At 38.2% G+C, this 18,229-nt stretch overlaps 1 protein-coding gene across 8 annotated transcripts in view; it reads left to right on the plus strand.

Moving 5' to 3' along the window:
* The window catches only part of PFKFB1 (6-phosphofructo-2-kinase/fructose-2,6-biphosphatase 1), a 105,566-nt gene that overhangs the window by 35,546 nt on the left and 51,791 nt on the right, over positions 1-18,229 (plus strand). The window lies entirely within an intron of this gene.

An 18,229-nucleotide genomic window follows, 5' to 3' on the forward strand; every position in this document is an offset into this window, starting at 1 on the left:
CAGAAAGAGACTCATAGACTTATAAGACTTATGGTTTTCAGGGGAAAGGGATAGTTAAGGAGTTGGAGATGATCATGTACATACTGCTATATTTAAAATGGATAACCAACAAGGACCTATGGTATGGCACATGAGGCTTTGCTCAATGTTATGTGGCAGGCTGGATGGGAGGGGGATTGGGAGGAGAATGGATACATGTATATGTATGGCTGAGTCCCTTCGTTGTTCACCTGAAACTATCACAACATTGTTAATTGGCTATACCCAGACACAAGATAAACAGTTCAAAAGAAAAAAAAATGAAATTCAACAGATTTCTGTATATTTATTTTATATCTTGAAACTTTACCAAATTCATTGATGAGTTCTAGTAGTTTTAGTGTAACATCTTTAGGATTTTCTATGTATAGTATTATGTAATCTTCAAAAGGTAACAATTTTACTTCTTTTTCCATTTTGGCTTCCTTTTATTTATTTATTTTTTTCTTCTCTGATGGCCATGGCTAGGGCTTCCCAAACTATGTTGAAAAAAAGTGGCAAGAGTAGGCATCCTTGTCTTATTCCTGATCATAAAAGAAATGCTTTCAGCTGTTCACCTTTGGGTATGACATTAACTGAAAATTTGTCATATGTGGCCTTTACAGTGTTGAAGTAGGTTCCCTCTATCCCACTATGCCCACATTCTGGAGAGCTTTTTTAAAATCATAAATGGCTGTTGAATTTTGTCAAAATATTTTTCTGCATCTATTGAGATGATCATATGGTTTTTATTCTTCAATTTGTTGATATAGCACATTGATTGATTTGCAGATTTTAAAAAATCCTTGCATGCCTGCTATAACCCCACTTGATCATGGTGTATGATCTTTTTAATGTATTGTTGGATTTGGCTTGCTACTATTTTGTTGAGAATTTTTGCATCAGTGTTCAGCAGTGATATTTTTTGTGTGGTATTTTTATCTGGTTTTATCATCAGAGCGATTATGGCCTCACAGAATGAGTATGGGAGTGTTCCTTCCTCTGCAATATTTTGGAATAGTTTCAGAAGGATAGGTGTTAACTCTTCTCTAAATGTTTGATAGATGTTCCTGTGAAACATCTGGTCCTGGACTTTTGTTCATTGGGAGTTTTTAGTCACAGTTTCAATTTCAGTACTTGTGATAGGTCTGTTTTTATTTTCTAATTCTTTCTGGTTCAGTCTTAGTAGATTGTACCTTTCTATGAATTTGCTCATTTCTTCTATTAATATGATGTCAAATTTATTGGCATATAGTTGCTTATAGTAGTATCATGATCCCTTGTATTTCTGTGATGTCACTTGTAACCTTTCCTTTTCCGTTTCTAATTTATTGATTTGAGCTCTCCCTTTTTCTTAATGAGTCTGGCTAAAGACTTATCATTTTATCTTTTCAAAGAACTAACTTTTGGTTTCATTGGTCTTTTCTATTTTTTTTTTTTGTCCTTATGTCACTTATTTATGCTCCAATCTATGATTTCCTTCCTTCTACTAACTATGGGTTTTGTTTGTTCTTCTTTATCTAGCAGCTTTAAGTGTAAGGTTTGGTTGATTACTTGAGATCTTTCATGTTTCCTGAGGTAAGATTTTATTGCTGTAAGTTTCCCTCTTAGAACTTTTTTTGCTGCATCCCATAGGTTTTGAATCATCTTGTTTTCCTTTTGATTTGTCTCTAGGTATTCATTGATTTCCTCTTTAATATATATTTTTAATAATTTTATTTATTTACTTTTTTTTGTCTGTGCTATGTCTTCATTGCTGCGTGGGCTTTTCTGTAGTTGTGGTGAGCAGGGACCTCTCTCTAGTTTTGGTGAGTGGACTTCTCATTGCAGTGGTATCTGTTGCAGAGCATGGGCTCCAGGGTGCACAGGCTTCAGTAGTTGTGGCTCATGGTCTCATAGATGTGGCTCTCAGGCTCCAGAGCACAGGCTCAATAGTTTTTCTGCAGAGGCCCAATTGCTTTGCAGCATGTGTCATCTTCCTGGACCAGGGATCAAACCTATGTCTCCTGCACTGGCTGGAAGATTCTTGCATTGCAGGTGGATTCATTGTCTCTGAGACACCAGGGAAGCCCAGCAGTTGGATTCTTTCCCACCAAACACCAGGGGAGCCCCATCCTCTTTGATTTCTTCAGCTATCCATTGGTTGTTTAGTACCATATTGTTGAACCTCCATGCGTTTGAGATTTTTTTATATAATGTGTTTTCTTGTAGTTGATTTCTCATTTCCCGTAGCTGTGTTTGGAAAACTTGTTTGATATGATTTCAATTTTCTCAAATTTACAAAGTTTTGCTTTATGGTCCAGTATGTGGTCGATCCTGGAGAATGTCCATGTACACTTGAAAAGAATGTGTATTCTGCTGCTTTTGGATGGAATGCTCGATAAATATCAAAAAAGTCAATCTAGTCTAATATGTCATTTAAGACCTCTGTTTCCTTACTGATTCTCCGTCTGGGTGATCTGTCCATTGATGAAAGTGGGGTGTTAAAAGTTCCCTACTATTATTGTGTTACTTTTGTTTTCTCCTTTTATAGCTGTTAGCACTTGCCTTCTATATTGAGGTGCTCCTACGTTGGGTGCACATATATTTAAAATTGCTAAAAAAATAAATAAAATAAAATTGCTATATCTTCTTCTTGGATTGATCCCTTGATTATTACATATCGTCTTTCTTTGTCTCTTGTAACCATCTTTATTTTAAAGTCTATTTTGTCTGATATGAGCATTGTTACTCCAGTTTTCTTTTGCTTTCCATTTGCATTGAATATTTTTTTTCCATGCTCTCACTTTCAGTTTGTAGATGTTCTGAAATTTGAAGTGGGCCTCTTGTAGATAACATATATAGTGGTCTCTTTTTTTGTATCCATTCAGCCAATCTGTGTCTTTTGATTGGAGCATTTAGTCCATTTATATTTAAGGTAATTGCTGAAATATTCTTTTTTATCTTTTTAATTTATTTTTTACTGGAGGACAATTGCTTTACAATGTTGTTAGTTTCTGCTGTACAACATGAATCAACTATAAGTATACATATATCCCTTCCCTCATGAACCTCCCTCTACCACCCATCCCATCCCTCTATGTCATCACAGAGCACCAAGCTGAGCCCACTATGTTACAGAGCAGCTTCCTACTAGCTATCTCTTTTATATACGGTAATGGATATATGTCAATGCTACTCTATCTCAATACGTCCTACTTTCTCCATCCCCTACTGTGTCCCAAGTCCATTCTCTACATCTGCATCTCTATATCTGCCCTGCAAATAGGCTCATCAGTACCATTTTTCTAGATTCCACATATGTTCATTAATACATGATATTTGTTTTTCTAACTTATTTCACTCTGTATGACAGGCTCTAGGTTCATCCATATCACTACAATTGACTCAATTTTGTTCTTTTTTATGGCTAGGTAATATCCTATTTATATATGTGCCACAAATTCTTTATCTATCCATTCATGGGTCTATGGATATCTAGGTTGCTTCTATGTCCTGGCTATTGTAAATAGTACTGGATATGTATATTCTTATCACCATTTTCATAATTGTTTTTGACTTTTTTTTAGATTTTTTTCTTCCTTTCTTCTTTTTTGTCTTCTATTTTGATTTGATGACTGTCTTCTGTGATGCGTTTGTATTCCTTTTTCTTTTTGTGTGTATATATATTGTAGATTACTGCTTTGTAGTTACCATAATGTTTTTTTTTCTTTTTTCAAATTTATTTTTAATTGAAGGATAATTGCTTTATTTTTTTAATTTTATTTTATTTTTAAACTTTACAATATTGTGTTAGTTTTGCCAAATATCGAGATGAATCCACCACAGGTATACATGTGTTCCCCATCCTGAACCCTCCTCCCTCCTCCCTCCCCATACCATCCCTCTGGGTTGCTTTAAAATATCATGCTGGTTTCTACCATACATCAACATCAATTAGCCATAGGTATACATATATCCAGAGAAGGCAATGGCACCCCACTCCAGTACTCTTGCCTGGAAAATCCCATGGATGGATGAGCCTGGAAGGCTGCAGTCCATGGGGTCGCTGAGGGTCGGACACGACTGAGAGACTTCACTTTCACTTTTCACTTTCATGCATTGGAGAAGGAAATGGCAACCCACTACAGTGTTCTTGCCTGGAGAATCCCAGGGATGGCAGAGCCTGGTGGGCTGCCGTCTATGGGGTTGCACAGAGTCGGACACGTGACTTAGCAGTGACTTAGCAGTAGCATACATATATCCCCTCTTTCTTGAACCTCCCTCCCAACACCCACCTCATCCCATCCCTCTAGGTTGTCACAGAGCCCTGGTTTCAATTCCTTGCATCATATAGCAAACTTCCACTGGCTATCTATTTTACATATAGTAGTATATATGTTTCCATGATACTTTCTCCATTTGTCCCACCCTCTCATTCCCTGCCAACAGCATGTCTGTAAGTCTATTTTCTATGTCTACATCTCCATTCTAGATTCCATATATATATATATATATATATATATATATATATGCATTAATATATAATATTTGTTTTTCTCTTTCTGACTTACTTCACTATATATAATAGGCTCTAGGTTCATCAGCCTCATTAACACTGGCTCAATTCATTTGATCCAGTCCCATCACTTCATGGCAAATAGATGGGGAAACAATGGAAACAGTGAGACTCTATTTTCCTGGGCTCCAAAATACTGCAGATGGTGACTGCAGCCATGGAATTGAAAGATGCTCGCTCCATGGAAAAAGCTATGACCAACCTGGACAACATAGTAAACAGAAGACGCATTACACTGCCAACAAAGATCCATCTAGTCCAAGCTATGATTTTTCCAGTAATCATGTACAAATGTGAGAGTTGGACTATAAAGAAAACTGAGTGCTGAAGAACTGATGCTTTTGAATTCTGGTGCTGGAAAAGACTCTTGAGAGTCCCTTGGACAGCAAGGAGATCAAACCACTCAACCCTAAAGGAAATCAGTCCTGAATATTCATTGGAAGGACTTATGCTGAAGCTGAAGCTCCAATATTTTGGCCACCTGACACATATAAATTGTCTCAGTGGAAAAGACCCTGATGCTGGGAAACACTGAAGGCAGGAGGAAAAGGGGACAACAGAGGATGAGATGGTTGGATGGCATCACCTACTTGATGGACATGAATATGAGCAAGCTCTGGGAATTGGTGATGGACAGGGAAGCCTGGCATGCTGCAGTCCATGGGGTCGCAAAAAATCAGACACGACTGAATGACTGAACTGACTGAAATGCACTGATTTTTATGGCTGAGTAATATTACTTTGTATATGTATGTACCACAGCTTCTTTATCCATTCATCTATCAATGAACATATAGGTTGCTTCCATGTCCTAGATATCATGAATACTGCTGTGATGAACACTGGGGTACATGTGCTTTTTTTCAATTATTATTTTCTCAGGGTATATGCCCAATAGTGGGACTGTTTTGTCATATGGTAGTTTTATTTCTAGAGTTTTAAGCAATCTCCATACTGTCTTCCTTATGGCAGTATCAATTTATATTTCCACCAACAGTTGAAGAAGGTTCCCTTTTCTCCACAACCTCTCTAGCATTTATTGTTTGTAGTTTGTTTTTGTTTTTGTTTTATGATGGCCATTCTGACTGATGTGAGGTCATATCTCATTGTAGTTTTGATTTGCATTTCTCTAATAATGAGCAACGTTGAGCATCTTTTCATGTGTTTACTAGCCATCTGTATATCTTCTTTAGAGAAATATCTGGTTAGGTCTTCTGCCCACTTTTTGATTGGGTTGTTTGTTTTTCTGGTATTGAGTTGCATGAACTGCTTATATATTTTGGAAATTAGTTACTTTTTCAGTTGTTTCATTTGTTATCATTTTTTCACATTCTGAAGATTGCTTTTTCACCTTATTTATAGTTTCCTTTGCTGTGCAAAAGCTTTTAAGTTTAACTAAGTCCCATGTGTTTATTTTTGTTTTTATTTCCATTACTCTAGGAGGTGGATCATAGAGGATCTTGCTGTGATTTATGCTACATGTGTTCTGCCTATGTTTTCCTCTAAGAGTTTTATGGTTTCTGATCTTACATTTAGCTCTTTAAACCATTTTGAATTTATCTTTGTGTATGGTGTTAGGAAGTATTCTAATTTCATTCTATTTAAAACACCTAGGAATAGACCTACCTAAGTAGACAAAGAGCTATATACAGAAAACTATAAGGCACTGGTAAAAAAAATCAAAGGTGACATAAACAAATGGAGAGATATTCCATGCTCCTGAGTTGGAAGAATTAATATTGTGAAAATGACTATACTACCAAATGCAATCTACAGATTCAATGTAATCCCTAACAAATAACCAATGGCATTTTTCACAGAACTAGAATAAAAAATTTCACAATTCGTATGGAAACACAAAAGACCCAGAATAGCTAAAGCAATTCTCAAAAAGAAAAATGGAGCTGGAGAAATCAACCTTCTTGGCTTTCGACTATACTACAAAGCTACAATCATCAGTAGAGTATGGTTCTGTCAGAAAAACAGAAATACAGACCAATGGAGCAAGATAGAAAGTTCAGAGATAAACCCATGCACCTATGAGCAACTTATCTTTGACAAAGGAGGCAAGAATATACAATGGGGCAGAGATAGTCTCTTCAATAAGTGGTGCTTGGAAAACTGGACACCTACCATGAGGTTTTGATAGAGCAATCTCTCTATACACACTATACACAAGATTGTTTTAAGTTGCTAGTCTCTTAATTTCAGATGCATTTCAAATATCTTGCATCTATACTCTTCTCGTTGCACAATTATTGGTTTTGATATCATATTTTTGTGCAGATTGTTTCCTGCCCTTATTATATGTTTGCCTTTACTGTTGAGCTTTTCCATTTGTAAATTTCTTGTTTCTAGTTGTGGGTTTTTCCACCTAGATAAGTTCCTTTAGCATTTGTTCTAAATCTGGGTTCATGGTTTTGAATTTTCTATTTTTTTAATTAATTCATTCATTTTAATTGGGGGCTAATCACTTTACAATATTGTAGTGATTATTGCCATACACTGACATGAATCAGCCATGGGTGCACATGTGTTCCCCATCCAAAAACCCCCACCCACCTCCATCCCCATCCCATCCCCCAGGATCATTCCAGTACACCAGCCATGAGCACCCTGTCTCATGCATTGAACCTGGACTGGTGATCCACTGCACATATGATAATATACACGTTTCAATGCTACCCTCTCAAACCATCCCACCCTTGCCTTCTCCCACAGAGTCCAAAAGACTGTTCTTTACATCTGTGTCTCTTTTGCTGTCTCGCATATAGGGTCATCTGTACCATCTTTCTAAATTCCATATATATGTGTTAGTATACTGTATTGGTGTTTTTCCTTGTGACTTACTTCACTTTGTATAATGGGCTCCAATTGCATCCATCTCACTAGAACTGATTCAAAAGCATTCTTTTTAATGACTGAGTAATATTCCATTGTGTATATGTACCACAGCTTTCTTATCCATTCGTCTGCTGATTGACATCTAGGTTGCTTCCAAGTTCTGGCTATTGTAAACAGTGCTGGGATGAACATTGGGGTGCACGTGTCTCTTTCAATTCTGGTTTCCTCAGTGTGTATGCCAGCAGTGGGATTGCTGGGTCATATGGCAGTTCTATTTCCAGTTTTTAAAGGAATCTCCACAATGTTCTCCATAGTAGCTGTACTAGTTTGCATTCCAACCAACAGTGTAAGAGGGATCCTTTTTCTCCACACCTTCTTCAGCATTTATTGTTTGTAGACTTTTGGATAGCAGCCATTCTGAGCAGCATGAGATGGTACCTCATTGTGGTTTTCATTTGCATTTTTCTGATAATGAGTGGTGTGAACATCTTTTCATGCTCTTGTTAGCCATCTGTATGTCTTCTTTGGAGAAATGTCTATTTAGTTCTTTGGCCCATTTTTTGATTGGGTCGTTTATTTTTCTGGAATTGAGCTGAATGAGCTGCTGCTATATTTTTGAGATTAATTCTTTGTAAGTTGCTTCATTTGCAATTATTTTCTTCCATTCTGAAGGCTTTCTTTTCACCTTGCTTATAGTTTCCTTCATTGTGTAAAAACTTTTAAGTTCAATCAGGTCCCATTTGTTTATTTTTGCTATTATTTCCATTACTCTAGGAGGTGGGTCATAGAGGATCCTGCTGTGATTTATGTCAGTTAGTGTTTTCCCTAAGATTTCCCCTTGTATTTATATAGTTTCTGGTCTTACATTTAGATCTTTAATCCATTTTGAGTTTATTTTGCGTATGGTGTTAGAAAGAGTTCTAGTTTCATTCATTTACAAGTGGTTGACCACTTTCCCAGCACCACTTGTTAAAGAGATTGTCTTTTCTACATTGTGTATTATTGCCTCCTTTGTCAAAAATAAGGTGTCCATCGGTTCAAGGATTTATCTATGGGCTTTGCATTTTGTTCCCTTGATCTATATTTCTGTCTTTGTTCCAGTACCGTACTGTCTTGATGACTGTAGCTTTGTAGTATAGTCTGAAGTCAGGTAGGTTGATTCCTCCAGTTTCATTCTTCTTTATCAAGATTGCTTTGGCTATTCAAGGTTTTTGTATTTCCATACAAATTGTGAAATTATTTGTTCTAGTTCTCTGAAAAATGCCGTTGGTAGCTTGATAGGGATTGCATTGAATCTGTAGATTGCTTTGGGTAGTATACTCATTTTCACTATATTGATTCTTCCAATCCATGAACAAGGTATATTTCTCCATCTCTTTATGTCCTCTTTGATCTCTTTCACCACTGTATTATAGTTTTCTCTATATAGGTCTTTTTTTTTCTTTTGGTAGATTTATTCCTACATATTTTATTCTTCTCGTTGCAATGATGAATGGAATTGTTTCCTTAATTTCTCTTTCTGTTTTCTCATTGTTCATCTATAGGAATTCAAGGGATTTCTGTATGCTAGTTTTATATCCTGCAACTTTACTATATTCATTGATAAGCTCTAGCAATTTTCTGGTGGAGTCTTTAGGGTTTTCTATGTAGAGGATCATGTCATCTACAAACAGTGAGAGTTTTACTTCTTATTTTCCAATCTGGATTCCTTTTATTCCTTTTTCTTTTCTGATTGCTGTGGCTAAAACTTCCAAAACTATGTTGAATAGTAGCGGTGAGAGTGAGCACACTTGTCTTGTTCCTGACTTTAGGGGAAATGCTTTCAATTTTTCACCATTGAGGATAATGTTTGCTATGGGTTTATCATATATGCCTTTTATTATGCTGAGATGTTCCTTCTATTCCTGCTTTCTGGAAGGTTTTTTTAATCATAAATAGATGTTGAATTTTATCAAAGGCTTTCTCTGCATCTATTGAGATAATCATATGATTTTTATCTTTCAATTTGTTAATGTGGTATATCACATTGATTGATTTGTAGATATTGAAGAATCCTTGCATCCCTGGGATAAAGACCACTTGGTCATGGTGTATGATCATTTTAATGTGTTATTGGATTCTGTTTGCTAGAATTTTGTTAAGGATTTTTGCATCTATTTTCATCAGTGATATTAGCCTGTAGTTTCCTTTTTTGTGGCATCTTTGTCTGGTTTTGGTATTACAGTGATGGTGGCTTCATAGAATGAGTTTGACAATTTATATCCTCTGCAATATTCTGGAAAAGGTTGAGTACTATAGGTGTTAGCTCTTCTCTAAATTTTTGGTAGAATTCAACTGTGAAGCCATCTAGTCCTGGGTTTTTGTTTGAGGAAGATTTCTGATTACAAATTCAATTTCTGTGCTTGTGATGGGTCTGTTAAGATTTTCTATTTCTTCCTGGCTCAGTTTTGGAAAGTTGTACTTTTCTAAGACGTTGTCCATTTCATCCAAGTTGTCCATTTTATTGGTATACAGTTGCTGATCGTAGTCTTTTATGATCCTTTGTATTTCTGTGTAGTCTGTTCTGATTTCTCCATTTTCGTTTCTAATTTTATTGATTTGATTCTTCTCTCTTTGTTTCTTCATGAGTCTGGCTAATGGTTGTCAATTTTATTTATCTTCTCAAGGAATCAGCTTTTAGCTTTGTTGACTTTTGCTATGGTCTCTTTTGTTTCTTTTGCATTTATTTCTGCCCTAATTTTTATGATTTCTTTCCTTCTACTTCCCCTAAGGTTCATTTCTTCCTTTTCTAGTTGCTTTAGGTGTAAAGTTAGGTTATTTATTTGACTTTTCTCTTGTTTCTTGAGGTAAGCTTGTATTGCTATGAACCTTCCCCTCGGCACTGATTTTACTGAATCCCATAGGTTTGGGGTTGTTGTGTTTTCATTTTCATTCTTTTCTATGCATACTTTGATTTCTTTTTATATTTCTTCTGTGGTTTGTTGGTTATTCAGAACTGTGTTGTTTAGCCTCCATATGTTTGTATTTTTAATAGTTTTTTTTTTTTTTTTCCTGCAGTTGACATCTAATGTTACTGCATTATGATCAGAAAAGATGCTTGGGATGATTTCAGTTTTTTTTTAATTTACCAAGGCTTGATTTGTGGCCCAGGATATGATCTGTCCTGGAGAAGGTTCTGTGTGCACTTGAGAAAAAGGTGAAATTCATTGTTTTGGGATGAAATGTCCTATAGATATCAATTAGGCCTAACTGGTCCATTGTATCATTTAAAGTTTGTGTTTCCTTGTTAATTTTCTGTTTAGTTGATCTATCCATAGGTGTGAGTGGGGTATTAAAGTCTCCCACTATTATTGTGTCATTGCTAATTTCCCCTTTCATACTTGTTAGCATTTGCCTTACATATTGTGGTGCTCCTATGTTGAGTGCATATATATTTATAATTGTGTTATCTTCTTCTTGGATTGATCCTTTGATCATTATGTAGTGTCCTTCTTTGTCTCTTTTCACAGCCTTTATTTTAGAGTCTATTTTAATTTAAATTTATTTATTTTAATTAGAGGCTAATTACTTCACAATATTGTATTGGTTTTGCCATACATCAACATGAATCCGCCACAGCTGTACATGTGTTCCCAATCCTGAACCCCCCTCCCCCCCAAAAAAAAAGAATATGAAAAATTATATATATATATATATATATATATAAACTGAGTCACTTTGCTATACAGCAGAAATGAACATAACATTGTGAATCAACTATATGTCAATAAAAATTTAAAAAATAATAATAAAGTGTATTTTACTTGATATGAGTATTGCTACTCCAGCTTTCATTTGGTCTCTATTTATGTGGAATATCTTTTTCCTGCCCTTCACTTTCACTCTGTATATGTTCCTTGTTTTGAGGTGGGTCTCTTTTAGACATCATATATAGGAGTCTTGCTTTTGTATCCATTCAGCCAGTCTTTGTCTTTTGATTGGTGCATTCAACCCACTTAAATTTAAGGTAATTATTGATAAGTATGATCCCGTTGCCATTTACTTTGTTATTTTTGGTTCGAATTTATACACCTTTTCTATGTTTCCTGTCTAGAGAAGATCCTTTATCATTTGTTGAAGAACTGGTTTGGTGGTGCTGAATTCTCTCAGCTTTTGCTTGTCTGTAAAGCTTCTGATGTCTCCTTCATATTTGAATGAGATCCTCGCTGGGTACAGTAATCTGGGTTATAGGTTTTTCTCTTTCATCACTTTAAGTATGTCCTGCCATTCCCTTCTGGCCTGAAGAGTTTCTATTGAAAGATAAGCTGTTATCCTTATGGGAATCACCTTGTGTGTTATTTGTTGTTTTTCCCTTGTTGCTTTTAATATTTGTTCTTTGTGTTTGATCTTTGTTAATTTGATTAATATGTGTCTTGGGGTGTTTCACCTTGGGTTTATCCTGTTTGGGACTCTCTGTATTTCTTGGACTTGGGTGGCTATTTCCTTCCCCATATTAGGGAAGTTTTCAACTATTATCTCCTCAAGTATTTTTCATGGCCTTTCTTTTTGTCTTCTTCTTCTGAGACTCCTATGATTCGAATGTTGGGGCATTTGACATTGTCCCAGAGATCTCTGAGGTTGTCCTCATTTCTTTTAATTCTTTCTTTCTTTTTTCCTCTCTGCTTCATTTATTTCTATCATTCTATCTTCTACCTCACTTATCCTATCTTCTGCCTCAGTTATTCTACTATTTGTTCCCTCCAGAGTGTTTTTGATCTCATTTATTGCATTATTCATTATTGATTGACTCTTTTTTATTTCTTCTAGGTCCTTGTTAAACATGTCTTGCATATTCTCAATCCTTGTTTCCAGACTATATATCTGTAACTTCACTTTTTTTTCAAGATTTTGGATCATCTTTACTATCATTATTCTAAATTCTTTTTCAGGTAGACTCCCTATCTCCTCTTCTTTTGTTTGGTTTGGTGGGCATTTACCATGTTCCTCTACCTGATAAATATTCCTCTGCCTTTTCATCTTTTTTAGATTGCTGTGTTTGGGGTGGCCTTTCTCTATGTTGGAGGTTTGTGGTTCCTCTTAATTGTGGAGGTTCCTCCCTTTGGTTGGTTTGGATGAGTGCTTGTCAAGGTTTCCTGGTTAGGGAAGCTTGCATCGGTGTTCTGGTGGGTGGAGTAGGATCTCTTCTCTCTGGAGTGCAATAAAGTGTCCAGTAGTGAGTTTTCAGGTGTCTATGGGTTTGGTGTGACTTTGGGCAGCCTGTATATTAATGCTCAGGGCTATGTTCCTGCGTTGATGGATAATTTGCATGGTATGTCTTGCTCTGGAACTTGTTGCCTTGGGTGGAGCTTGGTCTCCTTCTAGGTATGGAGGCTTTTGGAGGAGCTCTTGTCGATTAATGTTTCCTGGAGTCAGGAGTCTTCTGGTGTTCTCAAGTTTTGGACTTAAGCCTCTTGCCTCTGGTTTTCAGTCTTATTCTTACAGTAGCCTTAAGACTTCTCCATTCATACTGCACTGATGATAAAACATATAGATTTTTGGTGAAAAAAATTCTCCACAGTGAGGGACACCCAGAGAGGTTCACAGAGTTACACGGAGAAGAGAAGAGGGAGGAGGGAGATAGAGGTGACCAGGACGAGAAGAGGGGGAATCAAAAGGGGTGAGAACAAGTTAGCCAGTAATAAATTCTCTAGGTGCTTTCTACAGTCTGGAACAACCAGAGAGGTTCACAGCATTGGGTAGAGAAGAGAAGGGGGAGGGAGGAGATAGAGGTGACCTGGGGGAGAAAATGGAGAGTCAAAAGGGGGAGAGAGTAATCAAGCCAGTAATCACACTCCTAAGTAAAAAAGAGCACTGAAGATTGGATTCTTAAAGGTACAAAATTAATAACAAATACCAAAAAGCAAAGATTAAAAATCTAGAGTAGAGGTTAGATTCTCAAAAATACAATATTAAAAAAGAAAACAAAATCACATGAATTATAAAAAGTATGTATGAAATTTGCTTTAAAATAGGGCCTTTTTTGCAAGGTAATAGTAGGTTACAAAAATGAAAATTAAAGAAATAACAAAGGACTGAAATTTTATTTTTAATTTAAATGATAACAGTAAAATATATCTAGGAATTTCTCTGGAGCTGTTGTGGGTAGTGTGGGGTAAGCTCAGTTTCAGATAGTTCCTTGTTCCAGATTATGCTTCTTGAGGTCTATAGACCCCTTCCAATGTAGTCAGTGCTAACTACAGGGTTTTAATCTGTTGCACCTGTTACTTCCAAAGCAGTTCCCTCTGTTTATTTTGGTTTCTTCTGTTTGCAAGTCTCTTCAGTGTCTAACTTCCACCTTGGCACAAGGGGACGGAAGTGGTCACTTATTTAGGCCCACTTGTTCAGTCGTGCTGTGGGGAGGGAGGAACACTGCAAACAAATATCACTGGTCTGTGTGGGGAGTGCGTGCAGTGTCTCGGCCACACTGGGTTTGCCCCCACTCACAGCATGTGTGCTTTCCCAGTCTACAATACTCAAGCTCCAGGTTGCTCTGAAGGGGAACTCTCTGAGGTGGGCCCTGTGTTGCGTGCACTTCCCAGGTCTAAGCCGCTCAGGTTCAGGTTCTCGGGTACTCCACAAAGACACAGACTCGGTTGAACCTGTTTTGTGCCCTTCCCAGGTCCAAGCGTCTCAGACAACCAGGTGCTCGGAAAGCACACCCTCCCCAGGTGGGGCAGTGCGTCTTATCACCTCCCCAGTCCCAGCCGTTCATTTTCCTGGGTGCTCAGTGGGAGCACCATTTCAGTTGTGCCATGTGTCTCCTCTGGGGAGCTGATCTCTGGCTGTGACCCTCCTGGAAGATGTCAACCATCCAGGATCTCAGGAAGACTTGATAAGCAACTGGGAGCCTGCTCGCAGTTTGGTAGAGGATGCCATCTTTGGGGCTGAGATTGCCCCTTGCTGGCTCTGGCTGTCTCCTGCCTGCCTCTTTGCCTCCAGTGGAGGATGGGTCAGTCAGCAGCCAGCTAGCTCTCCTCTAGTAGTCGCTCAGTCCTTTGTTCTGTGAGCGGGCTTAGGTTAGAGCTTTTTGTGGGAAAGTTCTCTCTCTCTCTTTCTTTCTTTCTTTTTTTTCCCTCTCTGGCTATCACACAGTTTGGGTTGCTATCTCATGTTAGCTCCCTCAGATTGTCTTCAGGGCATTCAGGCCTGGTCCTTACCTTAAGCAATGCAGCCTGCTCCTCCCTGTTCAGCCCCCACTTGCTGGTGGCAGATGCAAGCATCTAGGCTACTTCTCTGCTGGGAGTTGCAGTTAGGCACGTAATCTGTCGGTTTTATTTATTTATTTTTTACTCCCGGTTATATTGCCCTCTGAGATTCCAAAACTCCCCACAGACCCGCTGGTCCGAGGGTTTCCTGGTGTTTGTAAACTTCTCCTCCTTCACGACTTCCTCCCCAGGATGGGTCTCCTTCCCTAACTCTTTTGTCTTTCCTTTTATCTTTTATATTTTGTCCTACCTTTTTTCGAAGACAATGGGCTGCATTTCTGGGTGGCTGATGTCCTGTGCCAGCGTTCAGAATTTGTTCTGTGGAAGTTGCTGAGTGTTCAAAAGATTGTTCAGTGAATTTGTGGGGGAGAAGGTGGTCTCCCTGTCCTATTCCTCTGCCATCTTAGCCAGCTCCAGTATTGAATTTTCTTAGCTTTTGCTTATCTGCTTTGTTCAGTCTGTAAGTCTGACTCTTTGCAACCCCATGAACTGCAGCACACCAGGCTTCCCTGTCCTTTACTATCTCCCAGAATTTGTTCAACCTCATGTCCACTGAGTCAGTGGTGCCATCCAACCATCTCATCTTCTATTGCCCCCTCCTCTCTTGTCCTCAATCTTTTGCAGCATCAGAGTCTTTTCCAGTGAGTAAGCTCTTCGCATCAGGTAGCCAAAGTATTGGATCTTCAGATTCTGCATCAGTCCTTCCAATGAATATTCAGGGTTGATTTTCTTCAGGATTGACTGGTTTGATCTCCCTGCTGTCCAAGGTAATCTCAAAGTCTTCTCTAGCACCACAATTTGAAAGCATTAATTCTTCTGGGCTCAGACTTCTTTATGGTCCAACTCTTATATCCATACATGACTACTGGAAAAACTGTAGTTTTGACTGTATGCACCTTTATCAGCAAAGTGATGTCTCTGCTTTTTAATATGCTGTCTAGGTTTGTCATAGCTTTTGTTAGAGGAGCAAACATCTATTAATTTCATGGCTACAGTCATGATCCACAGAGATTTTGGGAGCCCAAGAAAATGAAATCTGACACTGTATTCCCTTTTCCTCATCTATTTGCCATGAAGTGATGGGACCAGATGCCATATTCTTAGTTTTTTGACTGCTGAATTTTAGCCAGTTTTTTTCACTCTCCTCATTCACCTTCATCAAGAGTCTCTTTAGTTCCTCTTCACATTCTGCCATTAAAATGGTATCATCTGCATGTCTGAGGTTGTTTCTATTTCTCCTGGAAATCTTGATTCTAGCTTGTGAGTCATCCAGCCCAGCATTTCATATGATGTACTCAACATGCAAGTTAAATAAGCAGAGAGCCAATATAAAGCCTTGACATACTCTTTTCCCAACTTGGAACCAGTCCATTTTTCCTTGTCTGGTTCTAACTGTTGCTTCCTGACTTGCATACAGATTTCTCAAGAGGCAGGTCAGGTGGACTGCTATTCCCATCTCTTTCAGAATTTCCCACAGTTTATTGTGATCCACACAGTCAAAGGCTTTGGCATAGTCAATAAAGGAGAAATAGATGTTTTTCTGGAACTCTTTTGCATTTTCCATGATCCAGTGGATGTTGGCAATTTGATCTCTCATTCCTCTGCCTTTTCTAAAACCAGCTTGAACATCAGGAAGTTCACGGTTCACATATTGCTGAAGCCTGGCTTGGAGAATTTTGAGCATTACTTTACTAGCATGTGAGATGAGTGCAATTGTGCAGTAGTTTGACCATTCTTTGGCATGGCCTTTCTTTGGGATTGGAATGAAAACTGACCTTTTTCCAGTCCTGTGGCCACTGCTGAGTTTTCCAAATTTACTGGCATATTGAGTGCAACACTTCCACAGCATTGTCTTTCAGGATTTGAAATAGCTCAACTGGAATTCCATCACCTCCACTAGCTTTGTTCATAGTGATGCTTTCTAAGGCCCACTTTACTTCACATTCCAGGATGTCTGGCTCTAGGTCAGTGATCACACCATCGTGATTATCTGGGACATGAAGATCTTTTTTGTACAGTTCTTCTGTGTATTCTTGCCACCTCTTCTTAATATCTTCTGCTTCTGTTAGGTCCATACCATTTCTGTCCTTTATCGACCCCATCTTTCGAACTAAAATGGACTGGAATGGGTGAATTAACTCAGATGACCATTCATATCTACTACTGTGGCCAGGAATCCCTCAGAAGAAATGGAATAGCCATCATGGTCAACAGAAGAGTCCAAAATGCAGTACTTGGATACAATCTCAAAAATGACAGAATGATCTCTATTCGTTTCCAAGGCAAATCATTCAATATCACAGCAATCCAAGTCTATGCCCCAACCAGTAATGCTGAAGAAGCTGAAGTTGAACTGTTTTATGAAGACCTATACGACCTTTTAGAGCTAACACCCAAAAAAAGATGTTCTTTTCATTATAGGGGACTGGAATGCAAAAGTAGGAAATCAAGAAACACCTGGAGTAACAGGCAAATTTGGCCTTGGTATACGGAATGAAGCAGGGCAAAGACTAATAGAGTTTTGCCAAGAAAATGCACTGGTCATAGCAAATACCCTCTTCCAACAACACAAGAGAAGACTCTATACATGGACATCACCAGATGGTCAACACCAAAATCAGATTGATTATATTCTTTGCAGCCAAAAATGGAGAAGCTCTATACAGTCAACAAAAACAAGACCAGGAGCTGACTGTGGCTCAGGTCATGAACTCCTTATTACCAAATTCAGACTTAAATTGAGGAAAGTAGGGGAAACCACTAGACCATTCAGGTACGACCTAAATCAAATCCCTTATGATTATACAGTGGAAGTGAGAAATAGATGTAAGGGCCTAGATCTGATAGATAGAGTGCCTGATGAACTATGGAATGAGGTTCGTGACATTGTACAGGAGACAGGGATCAAGACCATCCCAATGGAAAAAAAATGCAAAAAAGCAAAATAGCTGTCTGGGGAGGCCTTACAAATAGCTGTGAAAAGAAGAGAAGTGAAAAGCAAAGGAGAAAAGGAAAGATATAAGCATCTGAATGCAGAATTCCAAAGAATAGCAAGAAGAGATAAGAAAGCCTTCCTCAGCAATCAATGCAAAGAAATAGAGGAAAACAACAGAATGGGAAAGACTAGAGATCTCCTCAAGAAAATCAGACATACCAAGGGAACATTTCATGCAAAGATGGGCCCAATAAAGGACAGAAATGGTATAGAAGGTCTTAGTTGCTTTTAATTGTCAAGTCTGCCCCCACTCGGGTGGGTTTGGAACAGTGCCTTGTGAAGGTTTCCTGTTGGGAAGCTTTTGTCTGCGTTCTGGTGAGTGGGGCTGGATCTTGACTTTCTGAAGGACAGTGCCATGTCCAATAAAGTGTTCTTGGATGTCAGTGGGCTTGGCATGACTTTGGGTAACCTGTCTGCTAATGGGCATAGTTGAGTTCCTATTTTGCTGAAGTATCTAGCACTGGAGCTTGCTGGCCTTTGAGTGTGTCTTGGTCTTAGTGTTGAGGTGGAGGCTTTGGGGAGAGCTCTCATTGATTAATGTTCCATGGGTTTGGGAGTTCTCTGGTGATA

The sequence above is a fragment of the Bos grunniens genome, chromosome X (assembly GCF_055505025.1).
Source record: "Bos grunniens cultivar Pamir isolate PY7600 chromosome X, Bosgru_T2T1.0, whole genome shotgun sequence".
Lineage (NCBI taxonomy): Eukaryota > Metazoa > Chordata > Mammalia > Artiodactyla > Bovidae > Bos > Bos grunniens.